The sequence below is a fragment of the Sander lucioperca genome, chromosome 13 (assembly GCF_008315115.2).
Source record: "Sander lucioperca isolate FBNREF2018 chromosome 13, SLUC_FBN_1.2, whole genome shotgun sequence".
NCBI lineage: Eukaryota > Metazoa > Chordata > Actinopteri > Perciformes > Percidae > Sander > Sander lucioperca.
The window spans coordinates 18,187,029-18,203,032 of record NC_050185.1 but is presented as its reverse complement, the minus strand read 5'-3'; the positions used below and the strand labels follow the sequence as shown (position 1 = coordinate 18,203,032).

The following is a 16,004-nucleotide window of genomic DNA, read 5'->3' as shown; positions in this document are numbered from 1 at the left end:
TAATGACCGGTCACTGCTGTCAATGTTTTTTGTGCCTCTGATTCATGTCTTCATATCACTCCGCAAGTGGTCCATTAATTTGTCACAATGTAACTTCATTCAAAGCAGAGCTCCACCAAAGAGCCTGCAATCGTTGCGGAAGGTTATTTGAATAAGAATTTTTAACGTGTGGGGGCGAACTATCTTCTTAGCTGAAGCCGACAATGGGACAATATTTTTATTTTATGTTGGCAATGCAAGCTGAAGCGACGTAGCAGATGACGTTGAGAAGTTGCAGTGAGGAATATTTTAGGAGCACCATTTTCGGCAGTGCAGAGAGGTAGTGGCCCACACTAACTTAGTGTTGAGCCGGGAACCATGGCTTGAGAATGACCAACACCTAATCTTAAACTTAGGGTACTTAATTTACTAACACCACACCACTGGTGTGACTATGTGCTCGTGTTTGTGTTCCCACAACCGTGGTAATTTGACAAGCATGTCAGTGGTTTACTGGACATGTTATTAATCATGTAACCTTGATGCTGATAATATACTTCTCAAGCACTTTGTTACAACAGCACTCAAATAGAGGAAGATTAACAAAAAAGAAAGTGAAAGAGAAGAAGTAAACCAGAAGATGTGGTGAGGAGAAGGTTCCCAAGCAGAAGACATCAAGTGAATTACAGCTGCTCGCAGCATTATTTTTCCAGCTTGTTGTGGAAAAGCTTAGCAATTTGGTCATTGAAACGAAAAGAGGAAGAGAACAAAATGTTTTAGTAGGGATGGCACAATCAAGTTTTTTTAGCCCAGATCCGAGTCCTTTAATATTGCCAATATATAGTCCGACTTTATCGACGATTTATCTAAATGTTGATTAAATATGTGTCTGACACCCTGAAATAACAGCTGTACAACTTACCTAATGTGACATTCCTTATTCTTCACAAGCTATTTAATCCAAATAATGAGGTCAAAAATATTACGTTATAAGCTTCAATTATTGATTAATATTATATTGATGAATGAAATTCAACTAAGAGAATGCGACTCCTGAAATTCACGTTATGCAATCAGCTAGAGGCCTATCACTATGTTGGAGTTGTTGAAACTACAGAAACACCACAACAAACAAGTTTAATTTTGTTCTGTCATCAAGTTACTCACATAATTAACATTAATTAGGTTTGATAGCATCAAAGCTGTGTAATTTTCAAACATTAATTTTGCAAAGCTCAGTGTCCGAATTCAGAGTCACTCGCATTGCAGGGGCCAAATTATTTTTCACATTCACACACTACAGAACTGTAGAGACCAGCTGTCATAAAGGATAGCCGCTCTGCAACACTAGCATGCAGAGGTGGACAAAACACAGTATATAACGCTAAAGAAAAGATCAGATTTTGATCGGTTTTATTTAAGCCAATGCTGATTCATTAAAATATGCCCAGGTCGGCCCTATACAGATCAATCATCAGGTCAATTTTTTTATTTGTCAAATACTTTGGTTTATGATTGAATACCATGAATTTATCCTCTCTGTCATTTCTACTTAAAGTGCTCATATTATGCTTTTTGACTTTTTTCCCTTTCCTTTATTGTGTTATATATCTTTTTTTGTGCATGTTATAGGGTTACAAAGTGGAAAAAGCCCAAAGTCCACCCCAAAGGGACTTACCATCTCCAACAGAAAACACTGTTCACAAACTGCTCCAAACAGCTCTATTGTAGTCCAGCCTTTACTTCCGGGACGAACGTGCGTCACTTTGTAACACACGTTATAATGCTCGCCTAGCTGCTAGCATGGCACGCCCTCATACTCTGCTTCTGACTGGCTAGCAGTGCTTACCTAGGTAATGTGCATGTGCAACTACCAACAAAGATGGAACAGAAGTGAAATGCCTCACTCAGTAGCTAAAATTGAGAGCTCAATACACAGGGTGAAAAGAGCTGCAGCAATGTGCAGTACAACAACAATATGGTGTTTTTAGAAAATAAAACCACATGAACCTATTCTTGTACATCTAAATACAATTATGAACCTGAAAATAAACATAATATGAGCACTTTAAAGTAGAATTCCGGTCGATTCCAACCCGGGTTGGAATCGACCGGAATTCTCCTTTAAAGTGCTCATATTATGTTTATTTTCAGTCAGTAGCGAGAAAAACGAAACCAATCGGTGCTGCCTACACCGAGTTATCCTCCTACTAGCGTTAGCACCCAACAGGCTTAAACAGGGCTTAAACAGGGCAAGTTTTAAACGTGTTTTTAGCCTCTAAACATGCTCGAAATGCCATTACAAGTGCTTAGCCATGTGCAGTTATTCCTTCCAAGGGAACACAGCGAATTTGACTGCAGTAGATGTGACAGAAAGCCAAGTTGTGTTAATCCATACCTCTGTTTAATTCCTGGTTTATGGTGAAGCCCACACTAGTCGAATGCCGATCTCATACAGTCCAATATTCCAAAATGCATTTTTTCCACAAAAAAACGATTTGCCGAGGTTCTTTCCATAGTAACGCGTATGTATCAACAAGCTGTAACCTGACACCACAGTGGAGCGAGCAGAGCTGCAGTTCAAGAGTTCAACAGCTAGGTAACCTAGCAACGGCAGCAGGGGAGGAGCTCACAGAGCTGACAGACGGAGCTTGGAGTTAGATCAGGACTAATATGAGAAAATGGTTCCAGTTTGTGCCTTTCCAAATTGTGGCAACCAAATGAAGAGATATTTGAGCTTGAGCTTTCACCGTCTACCCCTCCGCAAACGGGAGATTTTACAGTTGTGGCTGATTGCACGTGATGCGGGTACATGATGCTCGTGTGGATACTGTATCGCAATGACCACCGAGGAAGAAAGCCTGTGCTGTGAGGAATGGGATCTCATCCAGCCTGGTCTGGATGGGTCCCCAGATAACGGACATTGTTTCGGCCATACAGAGAGGTTTCCCCGTCTGATCTATAAGGATGTTCTGGAAGCGTTTTTTTTTTGTCCTGAAAGTAAATTGGAAGAAGCAGCCTAAACCGGACGGACCTGATGGCCAGCTGTCTAATGAGTGAGTACAACAGGCTGTCGTGACTCTGTCCTAGCTTAGGTACATGTACATTTGTTGTAAATACACATTCAAAACACTAATCAAAACACACCTCTTCAGATTAGCTTTCCACATACAATAATCTTACATTTCTCACCGGATAGTTACTGTTTTTATTGTTTTTAATTGCTTCTAAATATGCTTGTTGTATGTGTTGGTTTTATTGCTTATCTGTTTTTAATGTGCTATATGTGCTGGTTTTTACTGTAAAGTGTCTTTGAGTACGATGAAAAGCCCTCTATAAATGAAATGTATTATTATTTATTATAAGTAAATGCATCACTTCTTTAGTGAAATAACCAAAGCTCGCCCTTCCTCCCCCCCAGCCAATGCAGACTCGTGGCCTACCGGGTGATTCTGGAGTGGGTTCTGAGAGGAGAGCACCTTGGCCGTGGCACCAGAAGAACTTTGCCTAGCTGTGTTATAGCAGTGATCAGACAAGAGTACCCCTCCCCCACTGGAAGTTACACGGGATTCAAAGAGGCAGAGGACATTTTCTGAGTCTAATAATATGATTTCTAGTAATACTTGGTATTGCCATTACTAGGAATAAACAAAGCAATTGCACAGTTCTATTAGGAAAAAGTGTTGTACAAGTAAAGTAAATTGTAAGAATAAATAAATTGTAAGAATAAGTACATTGTACAGTTCTATAATATATTGCTGCACCTGTCTGTTATCAGTGGTTTTATAATATAACAGTACACATTACATTTGTGCTTTTGTGTCTTTACTTCAACAACAAAAAGGAAATTACAATATCACAATCTAGACACAATCAATGTAAAGTATGTACAGTGCAGTGTGTGGTTTTATACATAATCATGCTACACACAACTGTAAAATCTCCCGGTTGCGGAGGGGTAGACGGTGAAAGCTCAAGCTCAAGCATCTCTTCATTTGGTTGCCGCAATTTGGAAAGGCACAAACTGGAACCATTTTCTCATATTAGTCCTGATCTAACTCCAAGCTCCGTCTGTCAGCTCTGTGAGCTCCTCCCCTGCTGCCGTTGCTAGGTTACCTAGCTGTTGAACTCTTGAACTGCAGCTCTGCTCGCTCCGTTGTGGTGTCAGGTTACAGCTTGTTGATACATACGCGTTACTATGGAAAGAACCTCGGCAAATCGTTTTTTTGTGAAAAAAATGCATTTTGGAATATTGGATTGTATGAGATCGGCATTCGACTAGTGTGGGCTTCACCATAAACCAGGAATTAAACAGAGGTATGGATTAACACAACTTTTATGGCTTTCTGTCACATCTACTGCAGTCAAATTCGCTGTGTTCCCTTGGAAGGAATAACTGCACATGGCTAAGCACTTGTAATGGCATTTCGAGCATGTTTAGAGGCTGAAAACACGTTTAAAACTTGCCCTGTTTAAGCCCTGTTTAAGCCTGTTGGGTGCTAACGCTAGCAGGAGGATAACTCGGTGTAGGCAGCACCGGTTTCGTTTTTCTCGCTACTGACAGTACTCCTAATTTACAAACAACAGAGCTACGGGTTGGAATCGACCGGAATTCTCCTTTAACACCTTTAGTTACATCTTATATAAACAAAATGAGACGTAATATGAGCAGCTCAGCAATTAGTTCACTTGACTTCATTCAACTGTCACAGACACCAGCTGTGAGTTAAGATTTGGACTGTCAATGTACTGCAATCTATGAAACAGCTTTATTCTGCATACATGCATCTTGTATACATATATTTATAAATAACTTTCGTATTGAAATTACCTATTACATTCACCTATCTCTTTTTCTTTTAATAATTAAATACGGTCTAAATACGGAAGCAATTTAAGCAATACCAGAGATGTTCTTAAAGCTATAGTGCGTAGTTTCTGTTTCCTCCATGAGGAATTCTAAGTAATGACAACAAAACTGTTGGCGCGTCCACGTGATACAAGCCCTCTGATAGCTGATAGTCTTAAAGGTGCACTATGCGTTCCTGCATGGTTTCAGCGCAATTTCATTTTTGTCTCAAATCGTAGGCATCTCTCCTTGATCCGCTAGCTGCCTGCCCCCTGAATACACTGTGAAAAATCCCGGTCTCGGGAGACAACACAGGGGTCGTAAACGTCAAACAAACACTAGGATCACAGGATAGGCACCAAAATACAACAAACCACTCCAGCCAATCAGCAACAGGCGGCGACAGTTGATGGTAGGAGCAGGAGGGAGGCAGGCAGCATTTGAATGTGCTGGCCAGTAATTATCTGTGTGTGAATTTGGGGGCAGAGTTTCTGAAGAGAGGGTTGTATTTGTTTGGCAGTTGAGTTCAAATATCAACAATCGTTGTGCAGAATCACTTAGTGCACCTTTAATTAGCTTTGTAGCAACTAATTTGGCAATGGCTTGAATGTAACGGACGTTCATTAATATCAAAATGTTACGCACTAAAGCTTTAATAAATTCAACTAGGTATACAGTACCAATGTGTTTAGAACTGTATTTACTGTAGTTATAACACCAATGTACCTACTAATAATTAAATACTATATTGTTATTTGTCAGAGGATAAACTGCCCAAAATAGTTCAATAAAGACAATCAAACAGTTCTCTCCAACACAGTTTATTGTGGGACAATAGAAGGCACACAACAGTTTATAAAGAATTCTTGATTTGGTTTTCATTTGGGGTGTTTTTTTGTTTTTTTTTGGTGTTCCATGGTCTTTTGGACTGGGATTTCCTGACAGAGAGAGAAACAAAATAAAAAATAATCCTTGTAAATAAATAATACAAGCACACTTACAAACACAAAACGTGCACTTTCACACTTTCACACGTCCTCAACTCCTCCTTACATTAGTTCATGTTTACATTGTGGAGTTAAACCCAATCCATGCGTTTGTTGCGTTGCTAATATTAATTTCAGCTCCTTTTCCTCCTGTTGAGAAAGAAAAGTAAATAAACAGAATACATTCATCAACATAAACTGTTCGTCTTAGATCTGTAGTGTACCAATTCTAGTCCCGTACAATAGTCTGAAATAATGAAAGTGTTTGCTAGGGGCACCTTCTCAGGACTCACTGTTCACATTGCAGTTTTTCCCCACACCAATGCCCCCTGCGTTGTCTCCAACTACCATGGAACCTATGTTGCCAATACTTATTTTGACTCTTTCTCCTCCTGTTGAAATGCAAATAATAATAAATAGAACAGAATCACTGCCAATTTTAATCATATCTGTAGTATACAGAATATACTCTATATTCTACATTTGGGATCTGTCCATTTCTGCATACTTCCCAGCAATGTGAGACTAGAGAACTCACCCATTACATTGCAGTTGTTCCCTGCACCGATGTCTCCTGTGTTGGATCCGGCATCCATCTTTCTTACGTTGCCAATATCTACTTTGACTCCTTTTCCTCCTGTTGAAATACAATGAATGATTTGTACATATTCTAATCTTATTGCATGAATAAGAAATCATAAATCGTGAAAGTTCCCATTTTTAATAACTTTCCAACAATATAAAACACTTACCGCTCACATTGCAGGTGTTCTTTGGCCAATGTCTCCTGCATTGTCTCCAACTGTCATGTTACTTGTGTTACCTCTGATGTTACCTCTGATAGTTGTGAATCAGAAATCATTAACTGCCCGCTCCTACTAACTTTTCAACAATATGAGTGACAGACTTACCCCTCGCAGTGCTGGTGTTCCCTGAAGCAGTGGATGCAGAGTTGAATCCACTTCCACCTCCCGTGTTACATGAGTTGCCAGTATTTGGCTGGGATCCTGTTCTTCCTTTTAAAATAAAGACAATAACCAAAAAAGCAAAGATCATGAAACAAAATCACTTCTAGTAGCTGCTTAAATGGGAACTCTACCTATTTTATACACCAATGTATGAAGTATGAAATAGTTAAACAGCATGCTTCTACTTTCTGCAACTATTTGACAAACAGAGCTTATCACTGATACTATCATCGACAACTAGTGTTGAACTCACCGCTAATATTGATGACATCATCAACGCCAATCTTCCCTTTGTTGTTTCCAACGTAAATGTCCTTGCTACCATGCTGTTACCAATGCTGTGTGCCATTGTTCCTGCTGAAATCTAGACAGACAGACAAGAAAATGAAACAGTATTTGTAAAAACAAAAATGGACTGGAAATGGATTCAGTCAAAAATCTCAGACAAAAAAACTCTTGTAAAGACTAGACGCTTATGGTATCAGCTGAATGTCTGAGATGTAAATGGAAAATAAAAAAAGACGTTGGCCCAATCCCAAAGTCCGGACTCACGGACTTTGGTGCGCGTCCTCGCGAAATTCGTACGAGCTTAGGGTTGTCCCAGTGTCGAATTTCAAAGGGCGTGAGGGTTTGAGTACACACTTACTGAGCCCTTTCCGTGAGTCTGCATCGATGCAGACTTCACCAAAGGGAATTACCCACAGTTCAAAGCGTTGTGACGTTTACCGCGGAGACCATAGGGAAATCCGACCGCATGACACACGACCACGGAACACAGACAAACCTGTTGTCCAGCTTGTAAAACAATAGTTTGAAAAAATTTGGAATCAGGCAGCCGTCTCCTTGGCCTGCCTTGGCCGTGTGGAAAGCAACAAACTTAAAATGAAAATTCCCAAACCGGCAAGTGTCAGCAACATCTTTGTTATTAAATGTCACCAAGGTAACATGTGATCTCGTGATCGTGGTTGTCTAGTACTGCTGCATCAGCTGAGGTTAATTACTGAGAAACCAGAACATTTATTTTAGATTATATGTACATTTTTAAAAGACTTCCATTACAACATTTTAAAAATAAGCACTGATATCAGACATTTTGTATTTGACTTTACGACCAAAGACATTTGCAGCTTTAACTGCATGCAAAAAAATTTTTTTTTCTAAAATCGTTGCCAAACTTTTTTCGATACATACGCTTTTCGATCTTTTTTTTTCACCCCTTATATCTGCAATAAATACTTATTAATATTGTGATATTGATTTTAACCACATCTCCCAGCCTTAGTTTGACATTAACATATTCACTGAATAGGAACAGCCACATAATAAAATAAATTGCAGTTATATATTATATAGCTCCTGTATAAAACAATTAGCTGGCCTGAGTAGTCATAGCTGCACAGTTCAAAGTTTGAATACATTTGATATGTTGACAATAATCTCTTTTTTTCATGTCTAAATGTTGGACGTTGTCCTGAGCACAGGTATAGATGTTCCTTATTTGACCAACAGTCTCACTGAAAGCAGGCTCACAAAATCTCTTTATTAGAAAAATAAGGGATATTTATCAGAGATAATTCCCTTTAATATTTTATTGTCTTTTATCCAGAATTAAACTTAATCACATATATAAATTTCGTCATTCACTCACACTCAGCCTGTATTCCTCAAAGTGACTATTAGGAGGTCATTTTTTTCTACAATACAACACGTGTTTATTGATTGACAATATTAAGCTCTGTATTCTTCATCAACTCAGCCTATAACTCTGCAATAATAGTATGTGCCCCTATTATTATTATTATTATTATTATTATTATTATTATTATTATTATTATTATGACGCAACTACGTCATACCTGGTGCAGCCACTGTTTTACAGAAGCATAATAGATTGAAGGGAGATTATCAGTGTGTAATCACAGTAAATAATTTTAGGTTAAATACTGGAATATGTATTTAGAAAACCCAACTGCTAGTTAGTCAGTTTACTGACAAAAACTATATCATAAAGACAAAAACGCAATGAAAACAAATTCATGACAATGTTTGCATGAAGGACAAAGAATATAAGACCACTTTCAAGGCACTGAATATCCCTCAGAGCAAGGTCAGTAGAAATGATGAATATTCAGCCAAAGATGGTCTCATAGAGCAGGTACTCTACTTTATTTTCACTTGTATTTCTTTTACATTCATCGGATGACTGACTCTTTCTGTTGATTTGAAATCATGAATTCTACATTCAACAAATGGTGCATAGTTTTTAGAAGAGTTGGAGGCCGATTTCCTAAAAGGGAGAAACACAAAGAGTAAAAAAGATCAAAAATATTGATGAGAAAACCCAGATTATATTGTTTTACAATGATGCATTCACAAGTAAAGAATTAACATATCACACGCATATGCTCACATTTGATTTCTTACATTTGTTGATGGTCATTTGATTCCCTCCAGAAATGGCCCCTGTGTTATTACCAATTACCATGTTAGCAGTGTTGCCAGCAATTTGACCAGTTGTCAGTCCTCCTGTTAAAATATGAGAATTGAGATAAGGAATTCAAAGTTGACAACAGAAACTCAGATTTTTGCCATGAATATGCTGATATCTGAACATAAGTAATAAACTGGACTGTCAATACAGTTTTGGCAATTTAATTCAATTGAATAAGCGGATAAGCAATAAGAGGAATATCTCGCCTTTTATATCATAGCTCTTCTCTGCTCCAGTGGTGTTGCCCAGAGCAGCATTGGGTCCATGACCTCCTGTAAGAGTCATGCGAGAAAGAGTTTTGATGAAACTATCAAGACAACCTTACAGAAAAGAATAGACACACTCAGATTTACCTTTAACGTTGACGGCATTACCGGCACCAACTTGCCCTGCGTTGTCAACTTTCGACATTGTTCCTGCTGAAATCATTACATTACATTACAGTTTCTCCTACAGTTTCTTCTCACAAGGTGTCATTACAGGGATTTGTGAAGAGCACTTAATGGATCCAGACTTGAACTTACACGCATATTTGTGCTCAGTAATTTGCTCGAAATTGTATTTTGTAAAATCAAACCAATGTTGAATTAAAGCTGCAAGTAGCTATGACGGGCCCTCGCCCCTTGCCCCGGGGGTTACTGGCGGACGCAATATCACATGTAGACCACACATTCTAAGTTTCATGTAAATTGGAATAACTTTTAGACAAACAATAGGTTCCTTCGCACTTTCGTGCTCGGGTCCTAACTAGAACTGCAAGCAGTTATGACGGGCTCCAAGCCTCCTGGCGCCAGTCGCCCCGATCACCCGGGGAGCGTGCGAAAGTGGGACCCAAAGCGTAACGGTGGGGAGGCAAACATCAGGAAATATTAAGAGGTGTGAGCCGCAAGGTCTGCGCTACATTGCCATTGCAAATATCCCAGAGCCCTAACGGATTTTTGACAACCTCTGGTCCATCTGGTTTTATTTTCTATAAAAGCTTGTAAAACATCAACCCTTATGTCCATAGTCAATCTATGAACATCATTTCTTTTCAGGAAAAACTGGGCTGTTAAAATATTTGTGCTGCAGTGAGGTAACTTGAATGTTAAAAAGGTTGTAGGACCATAAAGACAAATAAATAAATAAAACGGAACATGAATCTCACAGATATATATTGATATCACACAGCAATGCCACACAAGCATTTGTGTTGTCTAAAACAGTTCTATATGTTTGGAGTCATCCAGTGCAAAAATAAACATATTGAACATTATAACTCATATAAAGGACAAACTATTTACATTTCATACATACAATGTATCAATCTTGGATGTAACAGTATGGATTAATGGCACAAAGACCCCATAAAACTCTGGATTCTAGGCTGGATACAAAACCTTCTGTAAGGGCTCGGAAGACAACAAAGACATCAGCAGAACGCGGCGAGTGTTCGCCTTTAGCTCCAAAAGACTGTGTTTCTACTAGTTATAATTATAAAGTTATTAAGTTATGAATCAGAAGTGACGTTTGGCGTCGTATATGACCTATATTCTCGACCTCAGAAGGGGTAAAATGGCCCAAACTGGTCTACGTTGACTATAGCACCCCCTGTTGGCCGATCTTTACCAAATTTGGTAGAGAGCCTCAGAGCAGCATGCCGAACAAGCATCACACGCTTCGTGTTGATAGCATTTACTCTGGCAGAGATATTGCAATTGTAAATTTCCCATTTAAATGCATTGAGTTATTGGCCATTCACAGGTAAAGAATTAACATATCACACGCATATGCTCACATCTGATAGTAAATTTCTTACTTTCATTGATGTTCATTTGATTCCCTCCAGAAATGGCCCCTGTGTTATTACCAATTACCATGTTAGCAGTGTTGCCAGCAATTTGACCAGTTGTCAGTCCTCCTGTTAAAATGTGAGAATTGAGATAAGGAATTCAAAGTTGACGACAGAAACTCAGATTTTTGCCATGAATATGCTGATATCTGAACATAAGTAATAAACTGGACTGTTAATACAGTTCTGGCAATTTAATTCAATTGAACGTCGACGGCATTACCGGCACCAACTTGCCCTGCGTTGTCAACTTTCGACATTGTTCCTGCTGAAATCTGGAGAGTCAGAGAATGACTAAGAGGAAAGTAAAACCATGATTATAAAAATGGTTTCAGTCAAAATGTTTTACACTTTTTAGCGTATTGGGTTTCTCTCTTTGATTATTTAACTTTAGCACAAAGTGTAAGAGAGTCAGTCATAGCCTGAATATCTAATGCAATATAAAATATATGACAGTAAATTTGAAAAAAGCAGTTGACTGAAAATGCAGATATGCATGCAATCTTCATCTTACCACTGGTTTCAGTCGTTTGTCCTGTGCTTTGAGGTGAGCTTGTTGTTGATCTGAGGAGCAAAGACAGCTTTTATAAATGTCCTGCACATGCGTGTTCATGTCTTTTTTGGGCAGTTTAAGAGGAGAAACTTCCTTATATGGTTAAAAGCAGTTTTGTTTGTTCAGCTAAACATATTTGTTTCCACAGAATCTGAATAGGACATGTGAGGTTTGTCATCAGCTGATGTCACTTTCAGTTTCTTTAAGTGTTCACCTGTGGCTGTGAAGGGGGCCGTGGAAGTTACAAAGTCATTGTGTACTATGAGCCCTCTGCCTCATGAAACAGCCGCTATTACAGAACAAGTACATTTTACAGTTTCTCCTACAGTTTCTTCTCTGTTGAAGAAACAAGATGTCATTACAGGGACTTGTGAAGAGCACTTAATGGATCCAGACTTGAACTTACACACATATTTGTGCTCATTAATTTGCTCAAAATTGTATTTTGTAAAACCAAACTAATGTTTAATTACTGTGTAGATATTACCACATATTCTTATAACAATTAGCTATGGTCGCTGCTGTCTTCGTAGTGTATTGTATTGTTCTTTACAATATCCACAAAATCAACAGGATTCATGAGTGTCCTTTCAGCTTACTTCCTTTTACAAAATCTGTTAAATTGTTGTGTTGTCATGAGTCTAGCAAAAAAGAAAAACATATTCTTGGGTTCAGTCGGATCTTTAAATAAGATGCTCTAGCAAAGTTGGGCCCTAGCACTAAAGTTTACACTTCATGTGAGGAATATTTTAAATTAAAGGAACTTGAACTGGGAGATAGCTAACTCAAATAACTTAAAGAAATAAGCCTCAGTTGTTCTCTGTGTTACATAATGTATCCTTCACAGAAACAAAGACGAAAGAAAGAAGTTCTGACAATAGCAAACTAGCTGACTGATTCTAAATCAGCCAACATATTGGAAATGCAAAGTTCTTTTAAATTTAAAAAATAAATAATTATTTAAACCAAATAAATTCTAATTCTAATCCTTTATAGTTGATTGATGATTAAATGCTGTTTTCAGCCTCCACATTGCTGATTCACAAGTTTTACTTCATAACTGCTACAAACTCAAAGTGAAAGTGAAGCTTCAGGTCAGACAGTTGCTAAACCAAAATTAAAGTTCAGGTTAAAAACAGAACTTGTGACTTGTGGTCCAACACGTTCTCACGGCAGTTCGTGAAATGGTCATGTAATTTTTAATCTATTGATTTGTGTACACGGACACGTTTATCTCGTTTTTTTCGTGGTGGTCAGCACGTAATGGGAAGCATCTATACGGGGTTTGGGTTTAGGAAAAGAACAACGGGGAAAGGAAAGGTCACACATGGGAGACGATCGCCAGTCTAGTTGTGCTGTGATCACGAAAGATGCTTCCCATTGAAATACATTAGTTTAAAAACTGTGCTGACCACCACGAAAAAAACGAGATAAACGTGTCCGTGTACACGAATCAATAGATTAAATAATGTTACCATTTAACAAACTGCCGTGAGACTGGGTTGTGTGGTGTTTTGTGGTTTCAGTATGGAACATAAAAAAAAGAAGTAATTCTGAAATTGGAAGTAAGTCATATTACACATTTGACTGACTGTTATAATAAGACTGCTGGTATACTACTTTATAACAGACATGAAAATCACTCACCTTTTGGCGAAATTCGCCGTTTTGAAACCAAAATAGGTGACCTACGTGAATCGTGTAGATTCGATGAGAAAATGTTTAGGGAGTGGGGGGGGGGGGGTTTAAGTACTAGGGCCTGGTGCCCGATTTCTGGCATATGACTATTTTAGAAAAATAAATAAATTAAAAAGTCGACATGGGATTTGTTTTGATGCGCTGGATTTAACCAATCATCGAACTTCCACCTACCAATGAAATGAGTTCTAGCCAATCAGATGCAAAGTAGGGCGGGTCTTTGCCGAAATGTGAGAGTGCGGTGCCGGTGTGGTTTCCGTGGTAACGCGGCTAGGAGCATGTAGATACAGGCAGCTTTAGTTGAGAAAGTATTTAAAACAAATGGCGCTGGGCATGGATAGAGGACAAGAGGAAAAGGGTGGAGACGGGAAGCTGTTTAGCACTTGGTGCCTCAAATTGAGGGAGCTGGGTGCTTCTGCAGCGCATGTTGAAGGAAGACACTGTACGGCAGCAGCGGTAAGAAAGTGCTGCTAGTCACAATGCTTCGGTCCGTGCACTCTGTCATACGAGTACGTTACCGGCAACGACGGCTACCGCTGCGACTGTTCCTTTACTGACCGACCGTGATACAAACAATACGTGTGTGCACGTTCATAGAGGAACAAGATTTGTCATTAACGATGGCCACTGTGTAAAAGCGATCTGAAGCCCAAACTGCCCTGACGCTGTCTGTTTGGAATTAGCATGGCAGGTATTTACGTCCCAGAGTTTAGACGTCTAGCTATATGAAAAGATGAACAATGCGACGTTTTTAATAAATGTAAATAAAGGAGTTAACATGGACAAAATCATGAATGTACTAATTCTATTTTTTTTGATGACCTGGCCAAAGTAGTAAAGTTTAGTTTTCACAATGATTCATTGTAGGATTATGATATTATTGCAATATGTAAATTAGAGGTCGACCGATATAGGTTTTCTCTTGCCGATGCCGATCTTTAGAAATCAGTGTCAAGCCGTCAAACCTTTCAATGAAAAAATAAAGTTTAGTGCACTTATCAGCATTTATTAAACTTCTGAGAGTACAAATCTGCTTCACAGAAAGTGTCATATTATTAATCTCAACAATATTACCTCCTAACTCCTGTTGAATCACATAAGACTAGGGCTATCTAAAGTCAGTTCTTGTTCACCTTGTTTGTTAGATCATTGTTCATTTGTAAGTGTTTAATCTGTGTTTTGGGGACCCTACTGTTAGGCTACATGTCCTGTTGACCTCATTAGGATCTTATCTGAGCAGATTTCTGTCATTCAAACAACTCTTAGTTGTAATTTAAAACTTGTCCAGCCAATTTAATAAAATTAAGGGTTTTATTCGTGCTCGAGTCCATAGATGCAGTTAATGGATACAGGCACGGAGAACTGAAGGCTCTGTTAGCAACGATTAGCTCTGTTAGCGGTTAGCTAGCTCCAGTTAGCTCCGTTATAGGAGTGGATGAGACTGCCACGGACAGGGGTAACAACCATACTCTGATAAATGACATTCGGGGAGCTTCCTTCGTGGCCGCGGTGTTTTGTACGGTTTTATTAGTACAGTTAATCCCAAGGCAAGAACACCAGCAACACGCTACTGCTAACGGTAGCGTCTGAACCTGAAGTGGCTGCGCGAGACACACTGCGCAAGAATTCACGAGGGGAGGGGCTGGAGGCAGCTGGTCTGGGTACCAAAGCCCGTCTACAGAAAGACGTTCCACTCCCTATTAAGCCCCATTGTACCTACTTTGGTTGCAGTTCCACCAGAGTTCCACTGGGGGTGATCACGGTCCAGTGCAAAATGAATGGGACTCTATGGAGCTAGACGGCTAAATTTGTCTCTTTCGCCTGATTGTCGTTGAGAAAGCTCAGATTTGATTGTAGTTTTTGCAAGTTCAACATGGATTATAGGTCAAAAGTTGAATGAACGAGTACTTATGCCCTTTCGATTTGTTACAGGTTGAGTCGTTGTTGCCCATAACACGCTAGCATTCTGCTAATGAATGCTGATTGGTCAGTGAAGGACTGATTACGATCGGAGATCCCGCTTGACGGCATCCGAAGCAGAACCAGAATGCCAGAGTGAATATTTCGGCGTGGTCTTTAAAACATTAGCAAACCTCTTTCTAGCATGTGTATTGACAGGGAGAGTCTAATCTGTCAGCTGTGTTGTCGATGCCTCGAGAGAAAAAAGGTAGCGACTCAGAGCTTGCCGTAAAGCAGTATCTCTGGCCGTATATGTGTATGACGTCATTGACATTTTAAAAGGCTTTTTAGAACAAAAAAGCCACTTTAAAAAAATCTTAACACCCAGCAGTGTGTATTTTCTTAGCCTCCCCTTTCAAATGCAACATTCAAATTACTAGACAAAAAATTATATCCTGAGAAAAGTGGATTTTGAGGGGTATAGCTCCATAGAGTCCCATTCATTCTGCACTGGAAGTAACGAGAGAGTGGAACTTCTTCCCATATTAGAAATTCTTTGTGGGTACGCTGTAAAAAATGTCGCCTATTCATGTTTTTAACACCCGCAGATGCGCCTGCTTATTAATCGGCTTGATATTGGCCGATGCCGATTATGTAAAAAATTGCCAAAAATCGGCCGGCCGATTAATCGGTCGACCTCTAATGTAAATGTGTACTCTTTATTTAACATATGGTTGGAAGAAGTAAAAA

The 16,004-nt window shown here is 39.1% G+C and overlaps 1 protein-coding gene and 2 long non-coding RNA genes across 3 annotated transcripts in view; 2 read left to right on the top strand and 1 right to left on the bottom strand.

Moving 5' to 3' along the window:
* The window catches only part of LOC116036929 (Golgi SNAP receptor complex member 1-like), a 44,094-nt gene that overhangs the window by 9,162 nt on the left and 18,928 nt on the right, over positions 1–16,004 (top strand). The gene's annotated exons all lie outside the window — the stretch shown is intronic.
* Positions 5,656–7,299, bottom strand: LOC116036934. Its single transcript, XR_004101756.2, has 7 exons — positions 7,036–7,299; positions 6,726–6,830; positions 6,567–6,651; positions 6,353–6,451; positions 6,108–6,206; positions 5,882–5,964; positions 5,656–5,766 (listed from the first exon to the last, which is right to left on the bottom strand). It is a non-coding gene; the product is annotated as an uncharacterized LOC116036934 (long non-coding RNA).
* On the top strand, positions 9,063–11,168 carry LOC116036939. Its single transcript, XR_004101761.2, has 2 exons — positions 9,063–9,158; positions 11,017–11,168. It is a non-coding gene; the product is annotated as an uncharacterized LOC116036939 (long non-coding RNA).